Source organism: Dama dama, chromosome 33 (assembly GCF_033118175.1).
Source record: "Dama dama isolate Ldn47 chromosome 33, ASM3311817v1, whole genome shotgun sequence".
In the NCBI taxonomy this organism is placed as follows: domain Eukaryota; kingdom Metazoa; phylum Chordata; class Mammalia; order Artiodactyla; family Cervidae; genus Dama; species Dama dama.
The window spans coordinates 18,391,049-18,400,957 of record NC_083713.1 but is presented as its reverse complement, the minus strand read 5'-3'; the positions used below and the strand labels follow the sequence as shown (position 1 = coordinate 18,400,957).

General features: G+C 38.6%; 1 long non-coding RNA gene across 1 annotated transcript in view; it reads right to left on the bottom strand.

Moving 5' to 3' along the window:
* Nucleotides 1–4,182: 4,182 nt before the first annotated feature.
* Nucleotides 4,183–9,909, bottom strand: part of LOC133050928 (uncharacterized) — a 136,771-nt gene continuing 131,044 nt past the window's right edge. The window contains exons 5-6 of the long non-coding RNA XR_009691727.1: nucleotides 8,431–8,741; nucleotides 4,183–4,203 (exon numbers count right to left, since the gene is read on the bottom strand). This is a non-coding gene — a long non-coding RNA (uncharacterized LOC133050928). The remainder of the gene's footprint in view (nucleotides 4,204–8,430; nucleotides 8,742–9,909) is intronic.

Below are 9,909 nucleotides of genomic sequence, written 5' to 3'. Positions count from 1 at the left end.
GAGATGACTGAATGTCCAGGGTGGCCCCCTGATCCCCCAAAAGAGGATTATTATGCAACAGAAGGCTCAGCAAAACATCCTGAGCTTTCTGCCCTTATCCAAAGTAAATCCACATGCTGGGGGAACTGCAGAGACTAGTCTAGCATCATAGGTTTGAAACGCGTAAGATGACAGGCAGCAGATACTGCTCGTCCCCCAGTGGCTGTGCTCCCCTTTTCTCTCATAGGAGTAATAGCTCCAAGTTTTAACTAGAGAAACAGCCACTCAGAAAAAAGTTTACACTTTCCTGCCATACATATTGCACCTATGTGCGTCAATCTACGTAAGTTTTGGTCAGTGGGATGTGAGAATCTGTCTGTCTGTCCTAAGTTGCTTCAGTCGTGTCTGACTCTGGGTGACCCCAGGAACCTCAGCACGCCAGGCCTCCCGTCCATCACCAATTCCCGGAGTTCACTCAAACTCATCTCCATTGAGTTGGTGATGCCATCCAACCATCTCATCCTCTGTCGTCCCCTTCTCCTCCTGCCCTCAATCTTTCCCAGCATCAGGGTCTTTTAAAATGTCAGCTCTTCGCATCAGGTGGCCAAAGGATTGGAGTTTCAGCTTCAACATCAGTCCTTCCAATGGACACCCAGGACTGATCTCCTTTAGGATGGACTGGTTGGATCTCCTGGCGGTCCAAGGGATTCTCAAGAGTCTTCTCCAACACCACAGTTCAAAAGCATCAATTCTTCGGCACTCAGCTTTCTTTATAGTCCAATTCTCACATCCATACATGACTATTGGAAAAACCATAGCCTTGAGTAAGACAACACAATACTGATACCCAGTATTCAACTATTGTTTTCACAAGTGTTTTTTTTTTTTTTTTTCACCCTCGTAAGCAGAGACACCTGAAGGAGCTTGCTTTGACATATTTTATTTCAGGTATATGCAATTATATGCAGTAATTCAGCCTTCAAGGATTTGATCATCTCACCCTTCTACAGAACATGATGCTGGTCCACTGGGTCAACAGTGTCATGCTGATAGATGCTGAATGTAGGAAGTGATAGACTCTAGATGCCCTGAAGATATTCATGCATGCCAGAGGATGGGAAGTATATCCAAGAAAAATTTAAGAGGTTGAAACCTCAATGAAACTTCTGGGGGTTCAGTGGAGTGGAGCACACGGAGATACTTCTTTCAGAGTAAAAGGCCATTTGCTTCACATTGCCCTCACCTAACATAAGATTATTATGCAGATTGTTTATCCAAAAAGTACTGAAATGGATTAAATAAATTTAATTGAGGGGGAAGGGAAGGCAAGGGTTCTTATTTATACTGAATCAACTTCAGAAATATTTTGGCTGGTTATAAACAGCTTGGACAAATGACTTGAGATACGTGAGAGTCCTTACGCCCTGCATAGTTTAAATTAATTGCATACAGTATGGGATAAGAAAGCCATCAGTGACTTACAGTATAGAGAAAATTTATTATTTGCCTAGTTAGAAGATAATTTTATCAAATGTAGGATTTGGAAGTCAAAGATGCAAGGAGGAAATGTACTTGGTGAAATTAAATGAGAAGCTAGACAAGTAGAAGAAAATGAGAAGAAGTGTGCATATGTAAAATTTTTTAAAGAGAAGTGAAAGAACCCTCACAATTTGCTGTGGGAAGATAAAATGGTGGAAATGGTCCTTCAGTTTCTCAAGAAGGTAGAGTTATCATATGGCCCAGCAATTCTACTCCTAGGTATATCCCCAGGAATATTGAAAACATATGTTCCCACAAAAACTTTTACACAATATTCATTACAGCACTATTCATAATAACCCAAAGGTAGAAACAACTCAAATTTCCATCACTTGATGAATGGATAAATAAATACAGCATATTCGCACAATAGAATACTATTCAGCCATAAATGTAGCAAGTACTGATAGAAGCGACAACATGGAAAAATCTTGAAGATATTATGCTAAGTGAAAGAAGTCAGATGTGAAAGGGTACATGCTATATAAATTATACTTATATAAAATGCCAAGACTAGGTAAATCCACATAGAAAGTAGATTAGTAGCTTCCAGAGGTTGGAAAAGGGAGGGAATGGGGAGTGACTGCTAATGGGTTTACGGTTTCTTTTGGGGGTTAGGAGAATATTTAAGAATTAGATCATGATAATAGGTGTACAAGCTTGTGATTATACTAAAACCTACTAAATTGTACAGTTTAAGATGGTGAATTTTATGGAATGAAAATTTTATCTCAATTTAAAGAAGTGGAAGATGCTACTGCAATCTCATTTCTTGCCTTGTGTGATACCACATGCTTCCAGTTTTCCCTCTGGTTATTCTTTATAACTTACTATGCATGTTTCTCTTCTTTTGCAGTCCCCTAAAATCCTGATTTTCCTCAGGGCTCTTTCTTAAGCTTTCTTCTATTTTCTCCGTATACAATCTCTGTTGGGTAGAAAGGCAGTCATTGCCTTGAAGAATTTTGACATGCACAAATTTCATTGACCATGGTTTCATTAAATAACCCAGTCCCCCAATAACACACTTCAAATTGCAGTTACACAGTATATTAACTGTAAATAACTGCATAAAGTATAAGCTTCATGGCTTCATGGATGGTTCTAGGAATCCCTACATAAATAACAGACGTGCATCATAGTGACCAACCACGTCATTCCTTTCCAAGTCTGTTGGTAACTGGCCACTGTACGTAGCTATTCAGTTCAAGCACGGACAGCAAAACCTATAGTTGGTTGTCTCCTTGTTTCTCGGTGACAAATCCATATGACATTTAGCAAAAATGAATAATAGGGAAAAAATGAAAGTTTAGCAAAGAAATTAAAAGTGATAATGTAGAAGTGAAATTGGATATGATTAGATTTGAAAATGGAGACCGCAGAATAAGGCCAGGATGAGACCTGGGCTGTATGAAGCCACTGTATGAACAATATTGAAAAAAATCTGATAAATCAAAAACAAGGTAAAGTAGTTTCAGTATTTTAGTTTAAGCTGCCTGCAGAACAATGGTGCATTTACTTCTACTTTGAAGACTGTAATGAAAAAAATCCAATCAGTTTAACTAGCACTTTAGGCCAAACATTAACGTTAGGTGCTGTGCTGGGAAAAAAACAATAATTACAAGAAGACTGATAAAGAACCTTTTACTGACAGTAAAGGCTGATTTCATTGTTTCAGAAAATGGCATGATTTTGCAGAATTAAAGCTGAAGCTAAACAGAGTCACGAAAGGAAACAGCTGACGGTGGGAATGTCAACACTGTCACTGTTCCAAAGACTCTAGACATGTAGCCACAGAAATTTCATAAAGGGAACACATTAACATAAATGAGGAAAGTGGCTGTGACAAAAAGAATGATGTCCCAGAGGAAGTGATGTTGGCAAAAACAAACAAACAAAAAATGCTTCAATCCAAAGGAAGTTATGGAGATATTTCACAGCACTGAAAGTGCAAAAGCTGAAATGTTAGAAGCGAATCCAAACTTAGTAAGGAGTATGATACTTGCCAAGGCATAGAAAGGATACTCACTCTGCATCTTAAGTTATAGTAATAAAGCAAAGACTATTTAAACTCCTTTTGATAAGTTTTGCATTAAAAAAAAGCACTTCAATTCTTAATGTTTCTAATGTTTTAAATTTCTGTGTACTAAATATTATAAAACTGATTCTTTTATTTCCCCCAAATAAGAATGTTTTTAATGTTTTGATTAAAATATATTTTGTGTGTTTGTGTACTTAGTAGCTCAGTTCTGTCTGACTCTTGGTGACTCCACGGACTGTATGTAGCCTGCCAGGCTCCTCTGTCCATGGAATTCTCCAGGTAAGAATACTGGAGTGGGTTGCCTTGCCCTTCTCTAGGGGAATCTCCCCAATACAAGGATCAAACCCAGGTCGCCGACATTGCAGGTGGATTCTTTACCATCCGAGCCACTAGGAAAGCCCTTTCAAGGCCACAGACCAACTGTAATTCTTCTTATTGATTATTAAGATCACTGCATGGTTTCAGCTTGCAAGGTCATTTTTCCGGTCCTGCACTATCATGCAAAGTGGGGTCTGCCTGTATTTGTTATGACCTGGGTACAGAAAACTCAATTCAATCTAGATTAAGGGAGAAAAGGCACTTTTTTTTGGCTCACATACTTGAAATGTCCAGGGAAGGTCATAATTCAGCTGTGGCTGTATTCGTGGCTGAAACGACATAAAAAGAACTCAGTTTTTCTTCATCTGAAATCTGTGTTGATCTCCAATGACTGTCTCTCTTAAGGTAGCAAAATAGCTACCAGCTCTAGTTTCTTATTTTCCCGGGTTCTAGTCCAATGGGATCAAGCAGAATAGGTGGGTTTTTTTTTTTTTTTTTTCCCAATATCAGCAGCTTCTATACATTTTTTAGGTTCCCACTTATTTTACTAGCTTAGGCTGCCACTCCTACACCCCAATCACTGTGACCAGGAGTATGAGGTCTTCAACCTGACTTAGACCTGGGTCTCCTATTCTACCTTTGGGGCCAGAGAGGGACTGCTACTCAAATCACCCAGAATGTTGATGAGGAAGTGCCAAATACTCAAAAGAAAAGTGAGGGAAACATGTTGGCAGACAACATAAGTGTCCATGGCATACTCCTTGGATATCATCCACTCCTACAGCTCGCATTATACTCCATTTGATAGTGGCTCTAAGATCCGTCTCTACAGATTACGACCTATATTGCCAACTCCTTGCTAGACAATTTCCCATGGATTCACTGCAAGCAACTGAGAATCAATGTGTCTGAAGGTGAACTCCCAGGCCCAGGCAAATCTATGTCTCCTCTCCTCTTGATTTCCTGCCTTAACAAATATCATCTCTGTCCACTCCAGTTTTTCATGCTAGAAATCTGGGATATAGCTTGATTCCTGACTTTCTCTCACACTTCATTAAAATCCATCACCAATAAATTCTCATTAATTATATCCCTAATATCCTTAAAATTGATCCACTTGTTTCTGTCCATATTTCAGCTACCATCTTTATCTCTTTTTAAAAATTTATTTAGTTTTAATTGGAGGATAATTGCTTTACAGTGTTGGGTTGGTTCAGCCACAGGTATAGTATGTCCCCTCCCTCCTGAACCTCCCTCCCACCTCCCACCCTATCCCACCCCTCTAGGTGTCACAGAGCACCAGCCTGAGGTCCCTGCCTATAGAGCAACTTCCCATTAGCTACTTATTTTACACATGGTAATGTATGTATTTCAATGTCCCTTTCTCAATTCATCTTTATCTCTTGATGGCATTATAGTGATCTTCACTTGATGTCCAGCCATATTTTTATGGTTGTAAAATATACATAACATAAAATTTATTTGAGCACACAAGGGTTATCATCTTAATCTTTTTCAAGTATTCAATCCAGTGGCATTTAAGTACATTTATATATACTTAGATATATGTCTACTTTTTCAACTGTAAGTTTATCAAATCTAAATTCAGATTCAGTAACAGATAAAAATTAAATCTGAATTGAGATAGTTGTGCAACTATCACCACAATCCATCTCCAGAACTCTTCTCATCTTGCAAAACTGAAATTCCATTCACATTAAACAGTAACTCTGTATCCCCCACTCTGCTCCTGGCAACCACCATTCTACCTTCTGTCTCTATATTTTGACTTCTCAAGATACCGCCTATGAGTGGAATCATATAATATTTGTCTTTTTGTGATTGGCTTATTTCACTTAGCATAATGTCCTCAAGTTCCATACATATTGTAGTATGTGTTAGAATTTCCTTCCTTTTTAAGACCAAATAATACTCCATTGCATATATGTCACATTTTGCTTATCCACTCATGCATTAACGGATACTTGGGTTACTTCCGTATTTTAGCTTTTGTGAATAATGCTGCTATGAACATGAGTGCACAAATATCTCTTTGAAAGCTTGCTTTAAATTCTTTTGGGTATATACCTCTAATTTCATTTTTAAGGGACATTCATATTGTTTTCGATAGTGGATGCACCAACTTGCATTTCTACCAAAAAAGCGCAAGGCTTGCAATTTTTCCAACTCCTTATAAACACCTGTTGCTATTTTCTGTTTTGATGGGCATGAAGTACCAGCCATTGGTTTCTGTCTTCCAAACCTTTTTCACAATGTAGTCAGAATGGTCTGTGATCATGTAGTCAGTGATTGCATCACTACCTGGTTTAAATTCTTCAGTGACCCCTCCTTACCTTCCAGACGGTCTGGCCTCCTTCACAGGGTCTCATGAAACTCTTAAGATCTCCTCCCTCACTTACTTCTCTAGCCTCCTTCTCAACTTCTCCCTTTTCCACATCTTCCCTTCTAACCATTTCCCACTTTTTACGTGCATATGTACCTTTTGCATTTGTCTCTGAAATATGCCCAGGTCTGTGAAAATGCTACATTTCCCCTCCTGTCCAGCACCATTTCTCACGTCAGATGCGTTTTCCCCTTTGTCACCTGCTAGCTCCTCCCTATCTTGAGATCTCAGAATAGACAGCGCTTGCTCCAGGCAAATCCCCTACATAAACTCCCTCTGTCCAAGAGGTGTCAGCACCCTGATTCTGTGCTCCCAGAGCACTTTTCTTGCCCTAACATAACATTTCATCACATTCTATAACTGTCTGCTTGCTTGCCATATTTTTCTCTAATCCTGTGCTGTCCAAGATGTGGCTGCTAAACATGAAAAATAACTAGTGTGACTCAGGAAATGAACCCCTAACTTTAATTTCAATACATTTAAATTTATTAAAATATATCTAGACCTACTTAGATATGTGTCTACTTTTTCAACTTAAAGTTTATCCAATCTAAAGGCAGGTTCAGTAACAGATGAAAATCAAGCATCTGAATTGAGATGTGCTGTAAGTATAAAATAGTCTTTGGATTTCAAGGACTTATACAAAATAAAAAATGCAAAGTATCACATTAATAACTAAAAATGATTACATGTTAAAATAAAATTTGATATGTTAGTTTAAATAAATTCTTAAAATTAATTTTAATTGTACTCTAATCACTTTTAATGTGGCTACCAGGAAATTTCAAACTATATATATATATATATATATATATATATATGGTCCATCTTACATTTCTATTGGACAGCACTGACCTCTACTGTAAGTTCTGCAGGGACACGTATCATGACTGCCTTATTCACTTACTTGTGTCAGGTATTATTCTGTGTTACTTATAATTATAAACATTAATTTTTTAAATCCTGATTACAGCCACTTAAGTATTATCATTATCTAAATTTTACATGCAAAAATTTGCACAAAGAGATTAACTTAACTAGCAGAAGGTCACAGAGCTGACCTTGGGGAGCTAGTGTGTAGGGATCCAGAGTTCACACAATAATCTTGTTTTGTTGTCTCTAGTTCATTCTTTCATTACAGTGTCTGCCCAATTAACAATATGCAAGTATTTTTCTTTAATCAACCTGTTACTCAATAAGCATTATTGTTGTTGTTGTTCAGTCACTAAAGTTGTGTCCACCTCTGCAACCCCATGGACTGTAGCACAACAGGCTTCTGTATCCTTCACTATCTCCTGGAGTTTGCTCAAATTCATGTCCATTGTTATCTAACAATAAGCATTAACTGATTGCTTATGGACCAGGTATTTTGCTGGGTAGCAGGGACCAGGCTGTGAATGAAATAAAAGCTTTATTTTAAAGAAACTCTGTTCAGCAGTGATGACAATGATATGAGACAATGATAAAACAGAACTGTGTTAAACAGGACAATTAATAATACAAATATACTATTAGAGAACACATGAAGTGTGAAGCTGAGAGATGAGTGATGTGATAGGAAGAATGAGAGAAAACTTTAAAGGATGATTAGGGTTTGGCTACATGTGGATAAGTGGGAGTGGTTGGTGAAGCAAGTTCTAAGTAGGGCAGACCAGATGAGCAGAGGAAAGAAATTGCCTGGTGTTTGCCACGGAAGTGGTTTAAGCCAAATGAATAACATGTTCAGATTTAATTTCATGAAAGAACACACTGAATAAACTTGGAGAAGAGAATTGAAGGAAACAGTATACTATAAAGCAGAGAAACAATGAAGAATCTGTTGTTCTTGTCCTGAGCACAGATGATAGTAGTTTAGGCTAAGTTGGGGTAGAAATGAATGAGACATATTTTAGATATACAGTAGGATAAACTAGACTTGGGCTTCCTTGGTGGCTTATTGGTAAAGAACACACCTATCAATGCAGGAGACACTGGTTTGATCCCTAGGTCAAGAAGATCCCTTCGAGAAGGAAAGGGCAACCCACTCCAGTGTTCTTATCTGGGAAATCCTATGAACAGAGGGGCCTGGTGGGCTACAGACCATGGGGTCCCAAAAGAGTCGGACAAGATTTAGCAACTGAGCACACATGCACGTAGGATAAGGTAGACTTACCTTGATGTTTGACTGGAAGGACGATGGTGGTGTTGTAGATGCTGCAAATTACTCAGTATCTATTTTCACCTTCTTCTTGTGTGTGTGTGTGTTTAAGGTGCCAACATGCCTATCTCAAGTCAATGGATCCTGATGGGGTAATCCAATCACAGTGATTCTGCTCCCTCCTTTCTGGTCTCCCTTGCAGCTGGGCCAATCATCTGGCCTGTCTGACAGATGAGCCATATAGAGAAGTCTGCTGGGAGGTTCTTCAGGATAAGGTATGTTTCCTAGTGGACTCGCCGTGGCCGCTGCAGCTTTTTTCTGTTTTCCTTAAAGAAAAAAAATGATGCAGCTCTATCTTGATCCCATTGGGCAACACCAGGTGAATTGCAAAAATACTTCCAGGCATTTTATAGTTATTGAATCAACACCACAACCACCTACCTTGAACCTAGCTGTTACCTGAAAAAAATAAAGCAGCAGCACTTAAGCCACTGTTAATAAAGCATGTGTAAATTGAGTTGTTTACTACTTGTAGCTAAAGGCTTGCTCTTAGATGCTGGGTTAAATCAGAGTTGTTAAAGCTTTTCCTGAGTTTCTGACTTAAGCAGTTGGGTGAATCATTCAGGAAAGCCTGAGGGCAGAACAGGGTTTAAAGGAAATTTGTTGAACTAAAGATTGTTTATGCTAAATGTGATGGGTTATGGGTATATCCAAGTGACAAGTAGGCCATTCAATACACATGTTCAAACATAGAGAGAAAGCTCTGGCCTAGAGACATATACTCATGAATCATTAGCATATCAGTATAATAGATCCATATGTCTAGGGAGGTAAATGTATAATAAAAGAAAACTATACTGCTAATGAAAATCATGCCTTTTTAGTATAAATATAACTTCTGATGTTCAGCCTTATCCTAAGATGTGTAGGGACCCAGGATACTGGAACTAAGATGTTATCTGGCTGCCTAGTTTGAAGATGGAGTATGACATCACTTAAATACAGGATGAAAGTATATAAGAAAAGAATAATCCTGACAATGGCAGTATCTTGATTAAGGTCCCCCAAAAGCAGGCCCTGGGGCAAAAACCAAGTAGGTCTTTGGGAAGTTATCTCAGAAAACACAGGTAGGGAAATGGTCAAGTAATAAGGGAAAATGAAGGCAGTGGATAAAGGACATGTTATCAAGGAATTATTACTGTAGGAAACGGGAGCTTAAAACTGCCAGAGAAATGATGAAGCTGTTGTAGAACATAGACTTCAGAGTTATTCCACTGAGTGCAAGCGAGCTGGGAGCTGGGGTATGTATCCACAAAATTCCTTTCCTGCACCCGCCCCACCCCCCCACACACATACCTTAGCTTTGCTAAGGTATAATCAACACATAAAATTGTAAAATATTTAAAGTTGTTTCCTTTACTGATTTCTGTCGGTCATTGATGAGGGCTGCTCCCATGCATCTGGGCAGAGCAGTCTCTACAATGAGATGGTCCT